Source organism: Fundulus heteroclitus, chromosome 6 (assembly GCF_011125445.2).
Source record: "Fundulus heteroclitus isolate FHET01 chromosome 6, MU-UCD_Fhet_4.1, whole genome shotgun sequence".
Taxonomy (NCBI): Eukaryota; Metazoa; Chordata; class Actinopteri; order Cyprinodontiformes; family Fundulidae; genus Fundulus; species Fundulus heteroclitus.
In genome coordinates this window covers 1052683-1072443 of record NC_046366.1, presented here as the reverse complement: position 1 = coordinate 1072443, position 19761 = coordinate 1052683, and the positions used below count along the sequence as shown (strand labels likewise).

The 19761-nt window shown below is 39.3% G+C and overlaps 1 protein-coding gene across 5 annotated transcripts in view; it reads left to right on the top strand.

Annotated features, from left to right (window-relative positions):
• The window catches only part of dlgap1a (discs, large (Drosophila) homolog-associated protein 1a), a 290495-nt gene that overhangs the window by 44992 nt on the left and 225742 nt on the right, over positions 1-19761 (top strand). For all 5 annotated transcript variants that reach the window (XR_001164996.3, XM_021309085.2, XM_012849744.3 and 2 more), the window contains exon 2: positions 10026-10114. The gene's annotated coding sequence lies outside the window, so the exon portion shown is untranslated. The remainder of the gene's footprint in view (positions 1-10025; positions 10115-19761) is intronic.

The following is a 19761-nucleotide window of genomic DNA, read 5'->3' as shown; positions in this document are numbered from 1 at the left end:
TTCTGAATGTTATAGAACTGTCTTCCAGTCTGCCCACCGTCCCATAATGTTTGCCATTTACCCTTAACTATGTTTTTGACCATACTTCTTTGCTGTAGTGCACTTCAACATCTATATTAGAATGTCTAGCTGCTTGCTTAGCACTTTTATCTGCTAACTCGATTCCTATTACTCCTATATGAGCTGGTACAATACCAGAGTTATATTAATTCCTGACTTTATTAGATTATTTGCAGCTTGCAGTATATCATACACAATGTCTTGCCTTGATTTTGACTGAAATGTTTTAATACTGATTAAAGCTGAGCTGGAATCTGAAGCAATTACTGCCTTCCTTGGCCTATTGACCTCCACCCAAAGCAAAGCTAGCCACACAGCAATCAATTCCGCTGTGTAAACTGCTAAATCATCACTCATTCTTTTTCCAACTTTAATGTTTAATTTTGGAATGACATAAGCAACACCCATTCTTTTATCAGTTAGTTTAGATGCATCTGTATATATAGTTAATTCCTCACTATACCTCTCCATTAAAGTGGGACTTATTTTTAGTTCATTAAACCCCATTTCATTTACTTTAACCTGAATGACCCAACCAAAACTTCTGACTTGAACATTTCCACGCTCTTGGCATTGCTTCAGTACCGACTGACTCATATGAGACAGTCCACTGATAGCAATCAGCAGTTTCTTCTCGTCAGTCTGCGGACTGGCTGAAAGTTGTAGATCGCGTCCAAGAGGAGTTGAAGGGGAGTTGAATGCGAGACATGGGTAAACTCCCCCTGCAACCCTGATTTGCATTTGTATAGCTCACAGCATTTTCATTTACATGTTAAAGCCTCCCCTAGAATTAGGAGGAGGGGGGGGTCATGGGGGGACCACACCAAGCAAGGCCCACGTCAATTTCTGACATTCACGGCAGTTTTCGGTGTTGCCTGCAAATTACCGTGAACAGCCGTTAACCTGAACTTCCACGACAATCTACAGTGCCGCATAGTGACGGAAATCACACTTTTCATGCAGTGCCTCTGGGAAGAGGTTCTGCAACAGCTTTTTCCCCATTACCATCAGACTGTTGAACTCTAAACTGGACTCTGCTCCACATTTGCACATTTGCATCATTGAATTACTATCTGGCATTACCAACACTGCCAAATTTTATTATCCTTTTAAAAAAATGCATTTTTGTTTGTTTGTTTTTTTGTTAATGCATTTCTGCACAAATGCCTTTTGCACCATTATTTTTGCACATAAACAATTGTTGAACATGCTTCTGCACACTGTTCTTGCACAGTTTTTCTACTGTGTTGTTCACATTTTAATCACTATATATATATATATATATATATATATATATGTGTAAATCTTATCCACAAACAGTGACGGACTGGGATTAAAAAACGGCCCTGGCATTTTCACCAACCAGCGGCCCACATGGGGACGCGCACGCACGCGCGTGCTCGTGCGCGCAACACACATATATAACTTCACATGCACGGAAATAACACGCAAGTTTGTAGCCCCATTGGTGTTGAAGTCTAACTTTAATATGCATAAAAACTGAACCAAGAGCCATTTGGCTTATTAGTGGGCCGAGAAATAATGTAGGCCTACAATGAACAGGGTGAAAGGGGCCGTGCACACCCGACGATCATGCCGCCTCGTGACTGGCCGGCCCAAACAGCCCACGAGGGCCCGCGGCCCTTCTGGCATCTGCCCAAATGCCAGACCGTCCAGTCCGTCACTGTCCACAAATAAAGTGTTACAAAAGTAATTTTCTCAGAAGTGCATAATTTTTGTAAAAGGAATGAGTTCTCACAGAAGCAGTCAAATGTATTTGCAATTGTATTGTTTATTTAAATATATCTGAGCTTTAAGAATTGTTTCCTAAGTGAAACTTTTTACTTTTTACTAGTGATGGGTCCGGCAACACCGATGCGTCGGCGCATGTGTCGGTCTCATAGAGCGAAACCCGTGTCGATGTGTGTATTGCTACGGAAAAGTCACGTGACCGATAAAGGAACTGTTTCGGTCACGTGACCAATACAGCACCTGTTTCGAACTGACTGACGCACCAAACTGTTTCTGTTCCCTCTAAGCTGCACGCGTGTGCATTCGCGCACAGCAGCGCGCACAGCAGAGCTATGCTGCGCAGTAAAGAAAATCCAAGCTGAACTGTAAACAAAATAACGGTTAATAATGGTTAATTTTTAACTATTTTGCAACTCTGGTGTGATGGTGTTGTACCACAGTCTCGCTCTGTGAGCGCCAGGTGCTGATCGGAGCGCACCACTGATGGATGGGTTCTGCAACGCTTTTTTGGTTGGGCGGGTTGCGCTGTGCGTCTTTGTTCTGAGCGTCGTTTCAGAAAAAAACGGCTGATCTACACTGAGTAGAAAGTTGCTACTCTGAGTAGTTTTTCCTCCCTTTGTCATACTCAGCATGTCCGATTTCAGAACAGATGATATCAGTCAGGTAACTAAACACAGCGCCCGATCAACCATTTGTAAAAAAAAATAAAAAAGCCAGTCCACAAGCATCCTCCTTCACATTATTTATTGACTGTATCTAAAAAAAATCAAATATATGTTTAATTCAAATGAAAATATAAAATAATACAATGCAACATACAATGATTTAAATTGTATTGTGTATACTTGGTCATCAAATCAGTGTCAGTTAACTCTGTCAACCAGGTTGCCTGTAGTGATTTTTAAGGTCCAGCAGGTGTCAGTATTCAGTGACACAGTATCGGCACAGTATCGGCACAGAGTTGCAATGTGTCGAAACGTTTCATGACGCCTCATCGACCCATCACTACTTTTTACTAAGTAAAACTTTAAAGACCAGCTTCTACGGACATACAATTACAAACTGATTCACAATCAACATTAAAACACGGAGGCCTTAAGGAACACAGCCATATGTTTATCAAAATAAATTTGAACCTGAACATTCAGCTGAACTGGAACTCTCACAACAGCGCTGCCCTACTGTTAAGTTATGTAGCTTTTCGTGCTTCTTCATGCTTCGGAAGCAAAAAACACGAACCGTAATCTCCCTTATCACTTGGTCTCTGTTTGACACTAATGACAACAACCACACATTAAAGCAATACACTTAAACATGAATACAAAATAACGTCATAACATTGTCTGTTAGAAAGAATAAGAATGTTTAGACACTGAAATAGCACAACCGTATAAGTAAGATGCCTGAGAATATTGCCTGCTAAGCTAAGCTAATGTGAGCCACAAAATTTTAAGAACTTTAAAGTAAGACTCAGCTTCGTATCCATGAATGTGTGACGAGACGCACATCTTAAAACCTTTTTTTGCAGTTTGCTTGACGTGGCTTTGGAGACTGCCTTACAAATATGACGTACATCATTAATTGTTAGCTTTGGCAAGCCCTGCAAACACCTACTGTAAAACAACATTTTTAATAGACCGGAACTACCTGGGCCGCTTTTCCCATAGACATAATATAAGAGTAGAACCGGCATTGACTGTCGCTGTGCAGGAATTATGGCCGCTATCTTGGGGTGGTCGATCTGCTACCCTATCCTGCTGATTCAAGCTGAACACACTAATGATGCCTCAGCACTGTGCGGCTTATTTTTGTTTAAATCGAGGGACTTTTTATGTCAGGGCTCGAGGGATAACTTTTCACTAGTAAGATGAGTTCGTTGAGTTTGCCTGTCTGCTAAGCTCAAAACAACCGCGCCTGGCTTGACGGAGAAACCAGAACAGCTGAGCATCTTTATGACAGTGCACTTTTACTTTCGCCCTCTGAGGGGAGCCTCGCTGGAAAATCAACCCCAGTTACATAGTATACCTTTAATTTGATTTGTGTCCGATGATGAGAAAGAGAGACTTTGAGCCACAGAGTAACAACAATAGAGGGCCAGCCTCGATAAATCTGTTATCAATCAGAGAAATAAAAAGTTATTTCCTGGTTGTTCCACAGTGGTTACATTCAGCAGGTAAACACACCCATGGCAGCACACATCAGCTCCCCGCAGCTTCCACTGCTGGTTGCCAGTTTTCCTGTTCCTGTCTGAATATGCGATAAAACTGCCTCTTTAAAATTAACTGCACCTGTCTGAATCACAATGAAAAATATTACAGCTCTGTGTGTGAACATAGTCAAGAGATCACGTCTACCACCAATTTTCCCACCAACAGCAGCGGTGGCGACAGCGGTGTGGGCATGACATGCGCATCAGTGCTTGTCTAATGGGTTTAATAAAACTAAACAGTGTTATATTTCAGTGGATTTGAGTCAGTTTTAGTACTTTATGTTTTTTTATTATTGATAGGAGTTTACATGGCTGCCGAACATTTTCACAGTAAAAAATTTGCATGGATTACCACACACTTTCACACAACATTCAGTTTTTGTACATGCCAAATTAGGTGCTAAACATTGCACCGCAAGTTTTTTGTGCATACGCATGCTTCGTACATGGGGCCCCAGGGCTTGTTAAAACACCCTTTACTCTAATCTTAAAGGTTACATCATACATGTATAATTAACTACTCTGCTTTATAAATTAAAACTAATGTCTGTCTATACTGGCTGACCGCCAAAAAGGAAGACATTTCAAGAGTCTGTGTTCAAAGGATAATATTATTGTAAATATACAGTCTCTTGTGTGTCTACAATAATATATAATTATCTTTTACCAGCTAGTGGAAAATACAAATAAGTTGAGTAATTAACTTACTATGTTTGTGTTTAGTGCTTTTCTTATTTATTTATTTTTATAATGTATTGTGTTCTAACCCTGTGAATAGTATAATATTTATCATTGTTGCTGTTATTGTCATTATTAGCTGAGGAGTTGTGATCATGGAGTTGATGCAGAGGGACAGGATAATGCCAGTCACAGAAGTAAGAGACGGATGAGGAGAAGGAACAGGAACACCTAACAAACAGTGTGTGCAGTTTGCAGGGCTTAGCATAGAATACTATCTCTGAGAGCCTAGGATTGTTGTCCAAACCTAGCTTTTTGACATCTTAAAACAGGCTGACCACTTCAGCGGGGCCGGCTGCCGGCGGAGCCCACGGGCTCGTCCCCGCGGCTCTTGGGGGCGTCGGCATTGCGGTGGCTGGGGGATTTCCTCGGGGTCGTCTCTCCTCTTTCCTCAGGGGGGGGTTGTACATTTCCTGTGAAGGTCCCTCTCGGGCGCACTGCTCTGGGGGCCCCTTTGGGAGTCCGGGGTTATGGGTCCCCTGACCCCTGCCTCTGTGCTCGGGGAAGGTGGGTCTTTGGTTCTCCACAATCACTATCAAGCCATTTCCTTCTGGATAATTTTCACCTAAACTAGTGCACTCTCACAATCTCCCACAGGTGCTGGGTCCCAGGTATTAAATGTTCACTTATATACAGAAAGGCTATAATTTATTTACTTTCTTTTACCTTTTTTTTTAGGTATCACATTACACATGTCAGCTTAAATAATAATACATATGATTTAGCAATGGTATCAAGGTGTTACACGATTGTATCTGTTGCTTTATGTCTGTTGGTTGTGCTGTTCTTTTTGTGTCTCTTTCCAGGTGATGGAGCAGACAGAGAAAGTTTTATCATTCTCTTCCTTTTATCTCTTCTTTCTTTCACCTCTTCTTTCTCTTTTTCTTTTTCTGTTCTTGTTTTTCTTTTACTCTCCTACTTTCCCATTGTAGTGTCCATATAATTTGAAATTCTCCCTGCAGGAATCACAATAAAGCTATTTACACGCACAAATCAAGCGGAGCATTATGGCGAAAGCTGTTTGCTCCACTTGTGAAAGTAAAATCTGTCGAGCTCTATTTGGCATTAAGATATCAATTTTTATTGCCACATTGCTAGACAGGACACTGGGAAGAAAAAAAAAAAACAAAAAAAAAAAAAAAAACAGGCTGACAAATGATTAATTTCAGGTGTTGCTTTTATTTCAGGATACAGCTTTAGTTTTTGTTCCTTACTATTTGTGTTGCTTTTTATGATAAACTGCTGGTTTAGTAATCTTTTCTAAACTGAAAATAGTTTTTATTTGTATGATTGAATACATACACACATAGTTTTGTTGAAAAAGTGTTTTTATACTACAAATAAAGTATCCATGTCAAAGGTATGGTTCCACTCAGTTGGCTCCCTGATGACATCCATCGAGCAATCGGATGGAAGGCCTCACCAAACCAGACTCCAGGGCTGAATTTCAACCCTAACCAGGTGCAATGTCATACAGGCAGTAATTTGAGAATCCGGCATTCCGGTCAAAACTGAGTGAAGATGACCAGACAGAGACACATGAGACTCGATCATTTTCTAAAGGGATGGCATTGTAAAATTCTGTTGTTATGCCCCAATATTCAGCACTAATTTATTTAAATGACCATATTATGTATATATCTGGGTATAAATTCGATATTTTTCATGTAATGCCTTCAGACAAAACCTATCAGTGCAGCATACTTGGAAAATGTTCAAAGTGAGGAGAACAGGAGGCACTCAGTTGGCTCCTGTTGTAGGGAGAAGCAGGGGTTCTTCTCCCTGATGACAAACCTCCTCACCTTTCATCTCTGTGGGTGAAGTCAATCTTATTCTGTTTAAAAACTACAGAATTAGAGGAGCTGCCCCCTGCCAGCTGCTTCATAATTGGCAGTGAGCTGTTCCAGCATATGACACTGGTCCTGTCCTGAAGATACAAACAAAGCTACATCATGTGAAGGAAAACTGTGAGGTTCCCAAAAGCATTCACCCTTCTCATCACGTCTATGCTTTTAGATCCTGTTTGTTAGTACTACAAACAGTGAGAAAGGTCAACAGAGTTTGATGGACGCAACATTTTTGTTGTGCAAGGACTTAATAGCTCCAACAAGCATCTTTAGCAACCCATACTCCCACAGAACCCCCACAAAATTCTCAGAAACTATTGTCGTAAGCCTCCTGTTGAACAAACTACCTACAGACTAGAAAACCAAACACTCATAATACCTCTAGTACAGGGATTTCCAAACTGTGGTTTGGAAATCCCTAGCTGCAACTAGGGGGTGCGCGACCTGAAATGTGTAATGGCGGTTTGACAGTGTTTTTTCCCCACACCATAAGGACGTGTAAATAAACATTTCCTTTGTGGAAACTAAAACCAAAACAGCAAGTTTAATAAATAAATAAAATGTATTGACATGAAAATCTGTTTATTTTAAAAAGTATTTTTCTATGCTTCATTTTAAGATGAATTCATCTTATTCTATGCATTGTGCTTCAATGCGTAGAAGAAGCAGCTTTGTGCCCTCTACTTCATTCATTCTCGCAAATATGCTTAGTTGGCTGAAACCAGGGAATCGGAGGCAACAGACGAGTGAATTGCAAACCAATGACATGTCTCTCCAACTCTTTCCTCGCTTCACGGCGTGTACGTCAGTAGAGGGACAATTGAATTCGGGCCAAAAGTTTTTACAAGCTTAATCTGAGCGACACAGTCTCTCTTTTGACCACGCAGCGCGTACAAACAGCGCTGCTCATATTGAGGTGACTCTGAACTTCTATCAGCACTGACGCGCATGACTCGCCCACTGCCCGCTGCAGTTTAGCAGATGTTCTTTCACCAAGAAACTTACATCTGAGAGCACAAGCAAGAAATCAAATAGGAGGGTCCAGCATGGATAAGTGCTGGTCCGACTGCTGTGGGTCGAGTTGGACATAAGTGCTGCTATGCCATGCAAGACTATATTTTGTTTTTAAAATTTTGCTGTTGTTGCTGAAACTAGTCATTGTTTTTTGGAAGCACTCGAGTTGAACCAGTTAAGCACCAGCACCAGAACTGAGCCAGAACCGGCTCCTCTTTTGGTGGAAAAAAAGCCTACCTATCCCCCACCCCGAAGAACTGCTAAGGTTACATGTGCTGTATGTAGAGCAGGGGTCAACCTTGCTCAGGCCTCCAGCTCTAGCATTAGTGCTGTACAATATTTGAGATCCTGCCAATTAGACAAATACATTCCAAATTGGCCCTAAATGAAAAATAATTTTCTGCCTGAGACTCAGAGGATGTGAAGTTGAAAGTTCCTAGCATGTTTGGATAGCTTTCTATCTTTAGTAATAGGACACAAAAATTCTTGAATTGCTGTGAAAAACTTGTAAAATATCTAGAATTTGACTATACCTTTCCTCCATATGGCTCCATATGGCTCTATCAGGTCCAGTCTCAACCAAACCCCCCAAGCATATACCTCCCGCAGTTTCCCCATAAGATGTAAATAAATTAACAGGTCCTAATTAGGACCAAGGATGGTTCTTATTGAGACCATAAGGTATCACACACATCCAATGTTCTATCAACATCAGGAAAATGGTGTGTGTATGTGTATGATATAAAAATAGTCCCTATAACAACTATCACCCAGGTCCTGAATTTTTTTTTTTTTTACTTTCCATCACCATACCTTTGTTACCTTTTAAATGTATGTTTCTGAAGTCTATGAGCAATGGTTTGGTCCAGGAAGATAGGAAAAAAACCAGAATCATCTCAAATCTGTGACACAGTTTTGACTGAAGTAGATTAAAGTACAGTCTGTTTGTTCCAGTAAGGTCAAAAAAAACAGTTACTGTAAGACACAGGAGGGGGCTATGTGTTCTCAAGTGGGCTTGTTTCGATCGTCTCCATCCACCCTTTCGTTTGGTACCAAGTTTGTTAGCCTACATTGCTCCTATGCCAAATGGTGGCACAAAACACACTGTTTTCTAGTAGGCCTCATTTTCTCCCATACCGGCTCTCAGTAAGGAAAAAAAACAGCTACTGCAAGACACAGGAGGGGGCTACATGTCCTCAAGTGGGCTTGTTTCGATCGTCTTGATCCACCCTTTCATTTGATACCAAGTTTGTCAGCCTATATTGCTCCTATGCCAAACGGTGGCACAAAACACACTGTTTTCTAGTAGGCCTCATCTTCTCCCATACCAGCACTTAGTAAGGTCAAAAAACAGCTACTGCAAGGCACAGGAGGGGGCTATGTGGATTAGATTTACTTTATTGTCCCTTTATGGGGAAATTCATATGTTACAACAGCAAGCAAGAGACAAAAAGATGAAAGAGAACAGGGACATACAGTACAATAGCAGGTAATACCATCAGTATCATCAGTTGTTAATGGGCTCGTAAAAAGAAAATTGCACATTGTTATGATATTATGATATAGAGTGGATTATTTTACAAAAAGTACTGATTATTATTGTTATTATGATGCACAGTGGATATTGCACATTAAATACTGCACACTATTATTATTACCATTTGACATTTCCCAGTCCTTGGACAAATTTTTGTACGATTTTTGGATATCAATTTTGCTCTATTCATCGCAAAAGCTTATCCATTTTGAAAATGCTACCATTAGTTGGGCAGAGGAAGTTTCAGAAGTTGAGTATCTGGCAGTATTCATGTTTAAAGTAAAGTTTATATATATATATATATATATATATATATATATATTTTTTTTTTTTCTCAATATTTGAAGTTCTGATAATTTTTTTTTTTTTTTTCTGATTTATGTATGTCATTTTAATGTTCCTAGAGTGTCTAGAAAGCATGGTCCTAAGAAGGTAAAACTGTTTTCGGTGGAGCTAAATGGGCCACAGGTGTGTGTGTGTGTGTGTGAGAGAGAGAGAGAGAGAGAGAGAGAGAGAGAGAGAGAGAGAGAGAGAGAGAGAGAGAGAGAGAAGAGAGAGAGAGAGAGAGAGAGAGAGAGAGGAGAGAGAGATCTCAGATCGAGAGGATAGAGACGTCTCGCTCTCCTCTATCGCTCGTCCTCTCCTATCCAGCTCCTCGCTCGAGATGTGTGTGTTTGAATTTTGAAATTTTTGAAAGTAATTATGGACATTTGCTTTGGCAAATGACATTTATATAGAGACAAAACCAGTCCAAAATAATTATTAACTTTTTTTCATGGAATGAAAACGGTTAAACATGAATGAATCAAAAGTATTTCTAATACAACCTGACAGTTGTCTCTTTTGTGTGTTGTTTGTGTTTTCCTAGATAAATGATGTTAATATGAGACCTGCTAAAGGGAGATGTCAGTCTCTTCCAGTTTGTATCCATTCTACAATGATGGGGATTTAAACAAGGTGAGTTAACGTTCACTGTTACAGTGACATGATAGAAACTAGCCAAATATCTCAAATTGTTTATTGTGAACTAGTTTTCAATATGCACACATTTTAAGATTAAGCATGCCTTTTAGTCTGATGATTATTGTTTTAAATACATACTGTACTTTCACTCAACTGAAGAATGAAAGCATTCAATCTTTTTTTTTTTTATAAAATTCTGGTATAAAATTCTTCACCAAAAGGAAACATATTGTTCTGAGAAAAAAAAAATGGTAACACACGTGTTCCATTCTTTTAGTTCTAATAGTCTAACACATAAGTAAAAGATGAAAATCATAGTGGGCTACCATTATTTTTTAACTAAAAAAGCCAAATGTGAACACAATTTTGAAAATAATCGAGTGAACTTGTTCTGCCTTTATAGCAATTACGGATAATACTAATAGTTTCACTTATTTAACGGATTATATGTCCGTTTGAGCACCTCGGTGTAAGCAGCTTTCTAGTTCCTACTCTTAAGCTTTTGGTTTGTGTTGTTAATATGTGGAAAAACAATTAAACAAAGACCTTAAGGACACACAGTCTTGGTTTCCATTTGGAAATCCTTAAACTGGTGGTTCTAAAAAAATGGGAGGTCAGTATTCCAAAATGATTATTATAAAAAAAGATTATTAAAGCAGAAACATTTCAGACAATCTTCCCAGGGGAGGATATCTTCTGCGGTCAGAAAGTGCACTGCCCTGAAAAACATCAAATAACCCTGGACTCACTACAGGCATCAGTTAGTATCATAAATGATTTCACGACAAGACAATTAGAAAATGACTAGACACGCTTGTCGGTGTTAGTTTGGCTTTCCTATGTAAAACGACAATCCCACCACAGCCTATGTTTGTAAAGTTGCACCTAAAAAGGTTAGAGCTATTTATTCTTTTGGCCATAGAACCGTACAACCTGCTGTACCATAAAACTAGGTCTCAGTGAAAGTCATTACTAAGAAATCTAGTAAGTCCTGTTCAGTGAGTAAAATTAAAATTATATAATCAAGAAATAGAAAGAGTGAAACAATTCAAATTTTTAGGGGTTTGGTTTGACGAAAGAATAACATGGAATATACACATTCAAAGATTCTTAATTCAATTCAATTCAATTCAATTTTATTTATATAGCGCCATGTCAACATGTCATCTCGAGGCACTTTACAAAGTCAAAATCAGTCAGATTATACAGATTAGTCAAAAATTTCCTATATAAGGGAACCAGTTGATTGCTTCAAAGTCCCAACAAGCAGCATTCACTCCTGGAGAAGCATAGAGCCACAGGGAGAGTCGTCTGCATTGTTCATGGCTTTGCAGCAATCCCTCATACTGAGCAAGCATGAAGCAAAAGTGGAAAGATAAACCACCTATTAGCGGGAAGGAAAAACCTCCGGCAGAACCAGGCTCAGTATGAACGGTCATCTGCCTCGACCGACTGGGGGTTAGAGAAGACAGAGCAGAGACACAACAAGACAGACAAAAAAGCACAGAAGCAAACATTGATCCTGTAATCTGTTCTACATTAGATGGTAATAGCGGGTGATCTGTCTTCTCTGGATGATGTCACAGTTAACAGAACGTCAGACAAGGTGTGCCTACTATGAAGAAAAAAGAGAGAGCAAAAAGTTAAAAGCTGAAATGACAACAGTCATTTCAATGTAATGCAATGCAAAACTGCATTGTATCTACTTTTTTTTTTAGACAAATGTAAGAAAGTAATAAATATTATGACATGCTTAATTGGTAGGGAGTGGGGAGTAGATAGAATGGCACTAAAGAATATATATACAGGATTAATTAGATCAGTGATAGATTATGGAAGTAGTGTTTATAATTCAGCAGCAGAGACAAATCTACAAAAATTAGATCAGATTCAGTATCAAACATTGAGATTATGCACAGGGGCCATAAGAACAACAGCAACTTCCACATTACAAGTAGAAATGGGAGAAATGCCACTATAGTTGAGGAGATTACAATGACTTTCCACTTCAGTTAAAGAATCATTGTGACACTCATCCATATCAGGAAATTTTAAAACCAAGTTGAGAAAAAGGGAAGAAGAAATTAAATTATTTTGGATGGATAGCAGATTCTACTATAAAATATCTTGAACTAACTCAAATAAATGTCAGCAATGCGTTCTGCTCTGTGTTATAAAACCTAACATAAACTAACAGCTGAGCATTGTCACACATGTCAGTGGACTCATCCACGGCTAAGCCTTGGGGCCTTTTTCATTGCTTCGTCAAATCAAAACACACACACCGTTCCCTAATGTTTTTCCCCCCGCCGCGCTCTCCGGACTGTGTTTCTTTTACCCTCGGCGCTTTCCGTAGTTTCAAGAGTGCTAGAAAGCTGTAGCAAACAGACCATCGCTGCGTTCACTGTTGCCAACAATGAGCGCAAAGTTTCTTTTACCCTCGGACACATGCGACTTTGGGCTTCTTTTTTCTAAAAGCGCTTCTAAACTTCATGAGTCATGGGTTGCGTTTTTTTTGGGCAAGTTTCTGAAAGTGAAATAGCTTATTTGGGCTCTAAAATGAGTGACGAAATAGGGGTTATTAAGAGGCCAGCCTGCACTACATTTGAGTGTATCAACCTGAAATATCCCTCCGCCATAGGAGCCGATGGTAGTAAAGGCAGACAGAGCAACTCTGCCCGTATTTTCTGCAGTTTACGGTGCAATAACCGGTGATAACTGCTGAAAGTTGATTACATGGTGCAGATCACCATTTTAAGCATAGATTGGTTCTGAATATGAGCTTTAAACACGCTGATAACATTGCAGAAACCCCAACCCATAAACCGTACTTTAATGCTTATTAATTTGTTTTCTCTGTATTTGACAAACTAAGGCTGAATTACGTTGCCAAACGAAGGACCTGGAGTTACTAAACAGTTGCTAAACAGTCTCTTTCAGGGTATTAAGCTCCTGCCCAGTTGCAAGCAAAGTGTAAGACTGGAATGACCTGGAAATTTAAAATCTTTTTCCAGGCTTAAACTCTATGAATATGGATAGAAACAGCAAGCAAAAATATTCAAAGAAATTATGGTTGTTGGCGTGAAAGCTCAGAATTAGATGTGTGTGAGAGAAAGAGAGAGTGAAGAAATGAACAAAACTTATGACTTTATTGAAATGTACAATTTTTATTAATTTATATGTTTATGCATAATACCATGTCTATCTTTGTTTAAGAGGCAAAGAAAATATATCGGCATGAAAACAGGTATTTATTTACACATTTGTTTACACACTGTGTAAACATCAGGGCGTCATGATTAGTCATATAGCCATTATAGTCCAGAGTTTAACATTTGGCACCAGGATGTTTTCATTCCAATTCTGAAAAGTGTTTAAAAAATAACAAAATAAAAATATTTTTTGTACAAGCATGTATTTTATTAGTGTCATTTATTGCAAAATTGCATATTAAAATGCCCAAACAGGCTATTACACTTTCAGAAATAAAAGGATAAAATATGCGATTAATTTGCGATTAATCTCGAGTTAACTATCGACATTATGCAATTAATCGCGATTAAAATTGTTAATCGTTTGACAGCACTAATATATATATATATATATATATATATATATATATATATATATATATATATATATATAGTTTTAGATATAAAGAACACTTATTATGCTGCAGTTGAAAAATACATTTGATTGTATTAATAAATATGGTAGAACGAGGCATTGAAAAACAATGTCATTGAACATCAATATTCAATGGCCAGGTACATGTTAATTTCTGATGTACTGGTCTGAAGAGGTGTAATACCAGTAGGTATTCACAGAATGCTTTCTGCTCTGTGTTATAAAACCTAACATAAACTAACAGCTGAGCATTGTCACACATGTCAGTGGACTCATCCACGGCTAAGCCTTGGGGCCTTTTTCATTGCTTCGTCAAAAGTTAAAACTTTAAGGAGTTGATGCAGACATGGGGATTTGCTTTATTTTCTCACAAAGTTAAAAATCAGGCTGTTGTTTCTCACTGGCCCACCAGCTGCTCCACCTCCTCTCTGAAGTCCTGGTCGCTGTCGTCTCTTCTTTTTCCCAGTGTCCTGTCTAGCAATATGGCAATAGGAATTGATGTCTCAATGCCAGATAGAGCTCGACAGATTTTGCTTTTACGAGTGGAGCGTACAGCTTTCGCCATAGTGCTCCACTTGATTTATGCTTGTAAATAGCTTTATTATGATTCCTGCAAGGAGAATTTCAAATTATATGGACATGACAATGGGAGAGTAAAGGAAGAACAAAAAATGAAAGAAAAGAAAAAAAAGAGTAGAGGTGAAAGAAAGAGGAGATAAAAGGGAGAGAATGATAAAACCTTCTTTGTCTGCTCCATCACCTGGAAAGAGACACAAAAAGAACAGCACAACCAACAGACATAAAGCAACAGGTACAATCGAATAACACCTAGATGCCATTGCTAAATCATATATATTATTATGTAAGCTGACATGTGTAATGTGATACTTGAAAAAAGAAAGTGAAAGAACATAAATAAATAAATAAATTATAAGATTACTGTATATAAGTGAACACTTAATACCTGGGACCCAGCACCTGTGGGAGATGTGAGAGTACACTAGTTTAGGTGAAAATTATCCAGAAATAGCTTGATAGTGATTGTGGAGAACCGAAGACCCACCTTCCCCGAGCACAGAGGCAGGCGTCAGGGGACGTGTAACCCCGGACTCCCAAACGGGTCCCTAAAGCAGGTCGCCCAGGAGGGGCCGACACAGGATATCTGCAACCCCCCCCCCCCCCCCCCCAAGGAAGGAGCTGAGACGACCCCGAGGAAATCCCCCAGCCACCGCAATGCCGACGCCCTCAAGAGCCGCGGGGACGAGCCCGTGGGCTCCGCCGGCAGCTAGCCCCGCTGAAGTGGTCCCGGCCATGGGCCCTGAGGCCGCCAGTTTTTCCTTCTGATGACTTTGACGAACACCCAGTCTCCTGGTCTCACTGTTTGTGAATCCTGTGGAGAAAAAGATTCTCCTGGCAGTAAATTTGCATTGGACACTTCTTTAGACTGCAACATTTCTCTCATGTAGTCTGCTAGAGGTTTTTTTATTTTTTATTCCTGTATCTTTTAACCTTCCTCTGAGATAACAGGGCTTGTAACTGTACTTGTTTCTGCACCCACTGAGCATGGTCTAATTATCCTGCATCCTCCATTTATTTCTTTCTTTTTTTTTTTTTTTTTTTTTTTTTTTTTTTTTTGGCTGAAAGCCCCCTCGGTCGCTAGGACTGCCCCTGCCTCCTCGGAAACCTCCTCGACGCCGTTGAAGGGTCCGGTGGCTTGGAAAGCAAATATTTCTTCTGAATCACACATAGGATCTGCCCAGAAAATGTGTGTCCCACCTCCAGATGTACCAACTCCCTTTTTTGTGTGTTTCTCTTTTTTGACGCGCATATTTCATAACTGTGGTTACATTAGATGTTGCCAGTGTAACTAAATGTTTTTTAACCCACGCATAGATATATGGCTGGAAACCTCCCATTGGCATTTTTTTTAGCTGTTGCCGATATGGTGTTTCATCTCCGTCAGGGGTAGGGATGCCGCTGTGAAACCTATATTCTTTTTCAAAGCGTATTTTGAACTTGTCTATGTCTTCCCCTATTTTTTGTTTTATGGATGCCAAGTGTCCATAATCTGCTCTTCTGTGGAAAACTGCTCGTGCTGCTTTTGCTAGAGCTGTCCATTTCTGCCTTTGTTCGATCCTCATTTGCTCTTGATGTTCCAATATTCCGCCTTGTGGGGTTCTGCCTGTATAATTCGCCCTTACTTTTTCCCCATGTTTTCCCACTGATAACTGTAAGGGTTGTTCGAACTCATTTCCATTTAAACCATATGAGCTATGAATTCCCTCCATGTCGTGGGTCCATATTTCTGGATCTTCCTTTGGGGAAATGACATCTTCTACAGCCTTTCTGGTTTCCTCTAACGACCACAGACAGAAAACTGGGATTGTTTGAGGCTGCTGAGCTCCTACATTAGCATTTGCGACCTGCACCATAAGACACAATCCTTTGGACTGGTCTGTAGATAACGAGTGATCTGATTTACTCAGTCCATCCAGGTCTGGGTACAGATTTGAAACATCCTTGGGGGGGTTTGAGAGATTATACGGTGGTGGTCTGTTTTCTTCAGTTGCCACCATAGTTTGCGTTACTGAAGTAATGTTCTGGCGGGTTCTTTTTTGTTTAGAGCCTAAACTTGTAGCAGACCAAATAGGTGATGAAGTCGGGCTTTGACGCGCTGCTCCATCGGCCACCCCACTCCCTCCTTCTGGTCGGGACTGTCTCTGCCTACGGTCTGCTTTATTTTTTGCTCATGCAGCCTGCCTTTTTTGTGCTTGATTTAACCAACAGCGTGCAATTTCAAGCTCTTTTATTTTTTCCTGTTTTTGTTTTCCTGTTTTTGCACTAGTGCTTGTTTCTAGCCGACACACGTTTTCCCATTTAGTCAATTTCAACACACCATCTACATTATACTTTTTCTTCCACTTCCCTAATTATTTTAAATGAAGTGGATCAATCTGATTCATAAACTTTTCATCCCCTTTTGGATTTCCCTTTGTACTTTGTCTGGAACCCATCCTATTTTACTTTTGCGTTGTGTTTATATAATTTCCAGGACTTTAATCCTGTTTTTTTTTTTTATTTCTTTTTTTTTTTTTATATACCTTTCAGGACTTTAACCTGGATTTCCTTTTTTTTTCTACCTCTTTAGGACTTTAACCTGGATTTCTTTTTTTAATCTACCTTTCAGGACTTTAACCTGGATTTCCTTTTTTTAATCTAATTTTCAGGACTTTAACCTGGACTTCTTTTTTTTCCCTACCTTTCAGGACTTTAACCTGGATTTCCTTTTTTTTTAATCTAATTTTCAGGACTTTAACCTGGATTTCCTTTTTTAATCTACCTTTCAGGACTTTAACCTGGATTTCCTTTTTTAATCTACCTTTCAGGACTTTAACCTGGTTTTCCTTAACTTCTGCGACGGACTCAAACCGGTAGCTTCGAGAGACTCAAACTCTCGATTAACTTTTCGGGGAATTTTTAATCACCCGTAACAAGGGACTTAAACCCTGAACGGCGGACTTTAACTGGCCGCTTTAAAACACACTGTTCGAGAGACTCAAACTCTCAATTAACCTTTCGGGGAACTTTTAATCACCCATAACCCTGAACGATGGACTTTAACCGATCGCTTTAAAACTTACTTGATTTGTTTGGCTTTCTCCTCGGTCGGAATCCCGTCAATCTTCTCGTTGGCGAAAGGAGACGCTGGTCCCAGCGAGGAAATTACCTCCCGGGACTTTCACCAGGTCCTTGCCACAGACCTGCAGTGGTTTTCAGCGCATTGCTCCTCCCGTCAGCGAGTCGATATGTTGGGATCTGCGTCACGGCGCCAGCTGATAGTGTTAAGTTTAATAACTCTTTGATTCTGGAAAGAAAGCCAACACAAACAAGTTTTTTAGACTCTTCTCAAAGAGACAGAGGGCAGAAGAGCCAGAAATGTGAGGCCGTTTTCATCACAGTCTCGGCTCCATCTGCGCTGGTTACCTCTGTCCATTTGCCTTTATTATCAGACATCAAAGAAGTGGCAGGCGGAGTCAGGGGTTCACAACATGGGGGTAAGAAACAAAAGAAAAGGCAAGGGGGGTTTTTCAACATGGGGTTGACACACACAGAGGTGTAAGATTAACATATATAGCAAGAAACTCCTTGTCTTGGAGAACCATTTGTTTCTCCTGTGAAGGTAAAACAGTAGAACAGTCCTTAATAAAAAGATAAAAAGAAAATGATTACATTCACATTTCTTCTAACAATAGCGCTATTAGCTTCCCAGATAACATTAGTGCTACCACAGAGTCAACGCAATTACGGTTCGTTTTAACCATCATGCTTGTTTTGTTTCACTCCGCCATTGTTCGATAGTGCATTAGTACATCATTAACATGGAAGATTAATGTCGATTTAATGGTGTTTATTATAACTTTAGGGTTAACCCATCAAGCGACCAGTCGATATAGCGTCCCCTAACTTCATACATTAATAATTGGATTAATAAAATCAAGTGGCCTGAAGTTACGGATTTTACTGAACAAATCATTCTTTAAAATGTTATTTTATCAAATAGTGTTTTGTTTAACTCAGGATTTGCATTGTCAGTGGGTTGAAACACTTTTCAAATGTTCTAAATTAGTTAAGCTAATTTGATCTCATTCCACATTCTTTAAGATGAACTTTAGTTCTCTAACTTGGATCTGCATTGAACCAGGATTCACTGAATCATTCTGATTATGGTTTTCAACCGTTTCATTTGTCTTTTGTTTCTTTCATATGTACATAGTTCCTTAGCTTCTTTTTATCTTAATTTTGCTTAGTAGTTTTAGTAAGATTCTCTAACCTAGTAGAGAGGATTTGTTGATATAGTGTTAATTCAGATAAACAGCATTTTATAGTGAGGTTCTTTGGATGTTCATTTTATTTTTGTTAATAAATTATTGAACTTGAAGAGAAGCTGTCACTGTTTTATTCTATATGTGTGCAGAGTTTGCAGTTAAAGCCAGTGCTCGAATCACCCTTTCAACTATTGTCCTAATATCAGCTGTTTGGGCTGATATTCATGAGACAATACCTAACAGACCGAGGGTTATTTATTAAACATTAAATGACTTAAAACAGTGTGTAATTGCTCAAAACAGTAGAAGAATAAAGGATTTATTCTAGCCACCCATCTATACATGTATTTTCTTCCACTTATTAGTGGTCCCGTCACAGTTCCAGTAGGGAGGCTCAGGCATAAACCTTAAAATTTTGTTTGGCAGCATTTGCTTCTTTGTGGGAGAGGGTGTTGCACCCTGGAAATATTTCATTTAGATTACTATTGTTTTTACGTTATGGATGAAACATTAAATTCATTTACTTAATGCATTTTATTTGCTTACATAATTTTATTGTTTAAAACATGTCTAGTTATTTTTTATTCAGGCGCAGAATTTTACAGAATCTGAGCCGAGTTCTACATCACTGTTAGGTGCAGAATTAACTTGAGCAAGAAGAAGAAGCTCTGTCAGGTTACTGTGGTTATCTGTGCATTCATGCTCGGCTGCTCCAGAGAGAACAGTTAAAAAAAATATGTGCAGTGTGGGGAAAAATAAAATTGCCAAAATAAGATGGAGTGCTGCTGTTTCATGAGTGCAACATTCTAAAAGAAACTATTTGAAACAACTGTCAAGGAACACATTTAAAAAAATATACAAAGTAAGAACTAAATACTTTAGAGCTTCTTTTTGCTAATAGAACCTCTATATGTAAATTCAACTGATCAAATGTTACCTTGCTCCGCCAGAAGTTGTTCCTCAACATTTTCTTTGGTCTCAAAATCATCCCTGAACCTTTGTGGTGGTTTTATTGCCCTCAAAGATCGCCTACCAGACATTATTTTCAACTCTCCGCTCTATAAAACACTCCATTACTGTTTTTTTACATCACTGTTTTCACCCATTCTGTGGCGGAGGGGAGCTGTAAGGAGGCAGTTTTTGCCTGCTCCTTGCGACAATGGGAGTGAAATTATTGTAATTACCCAA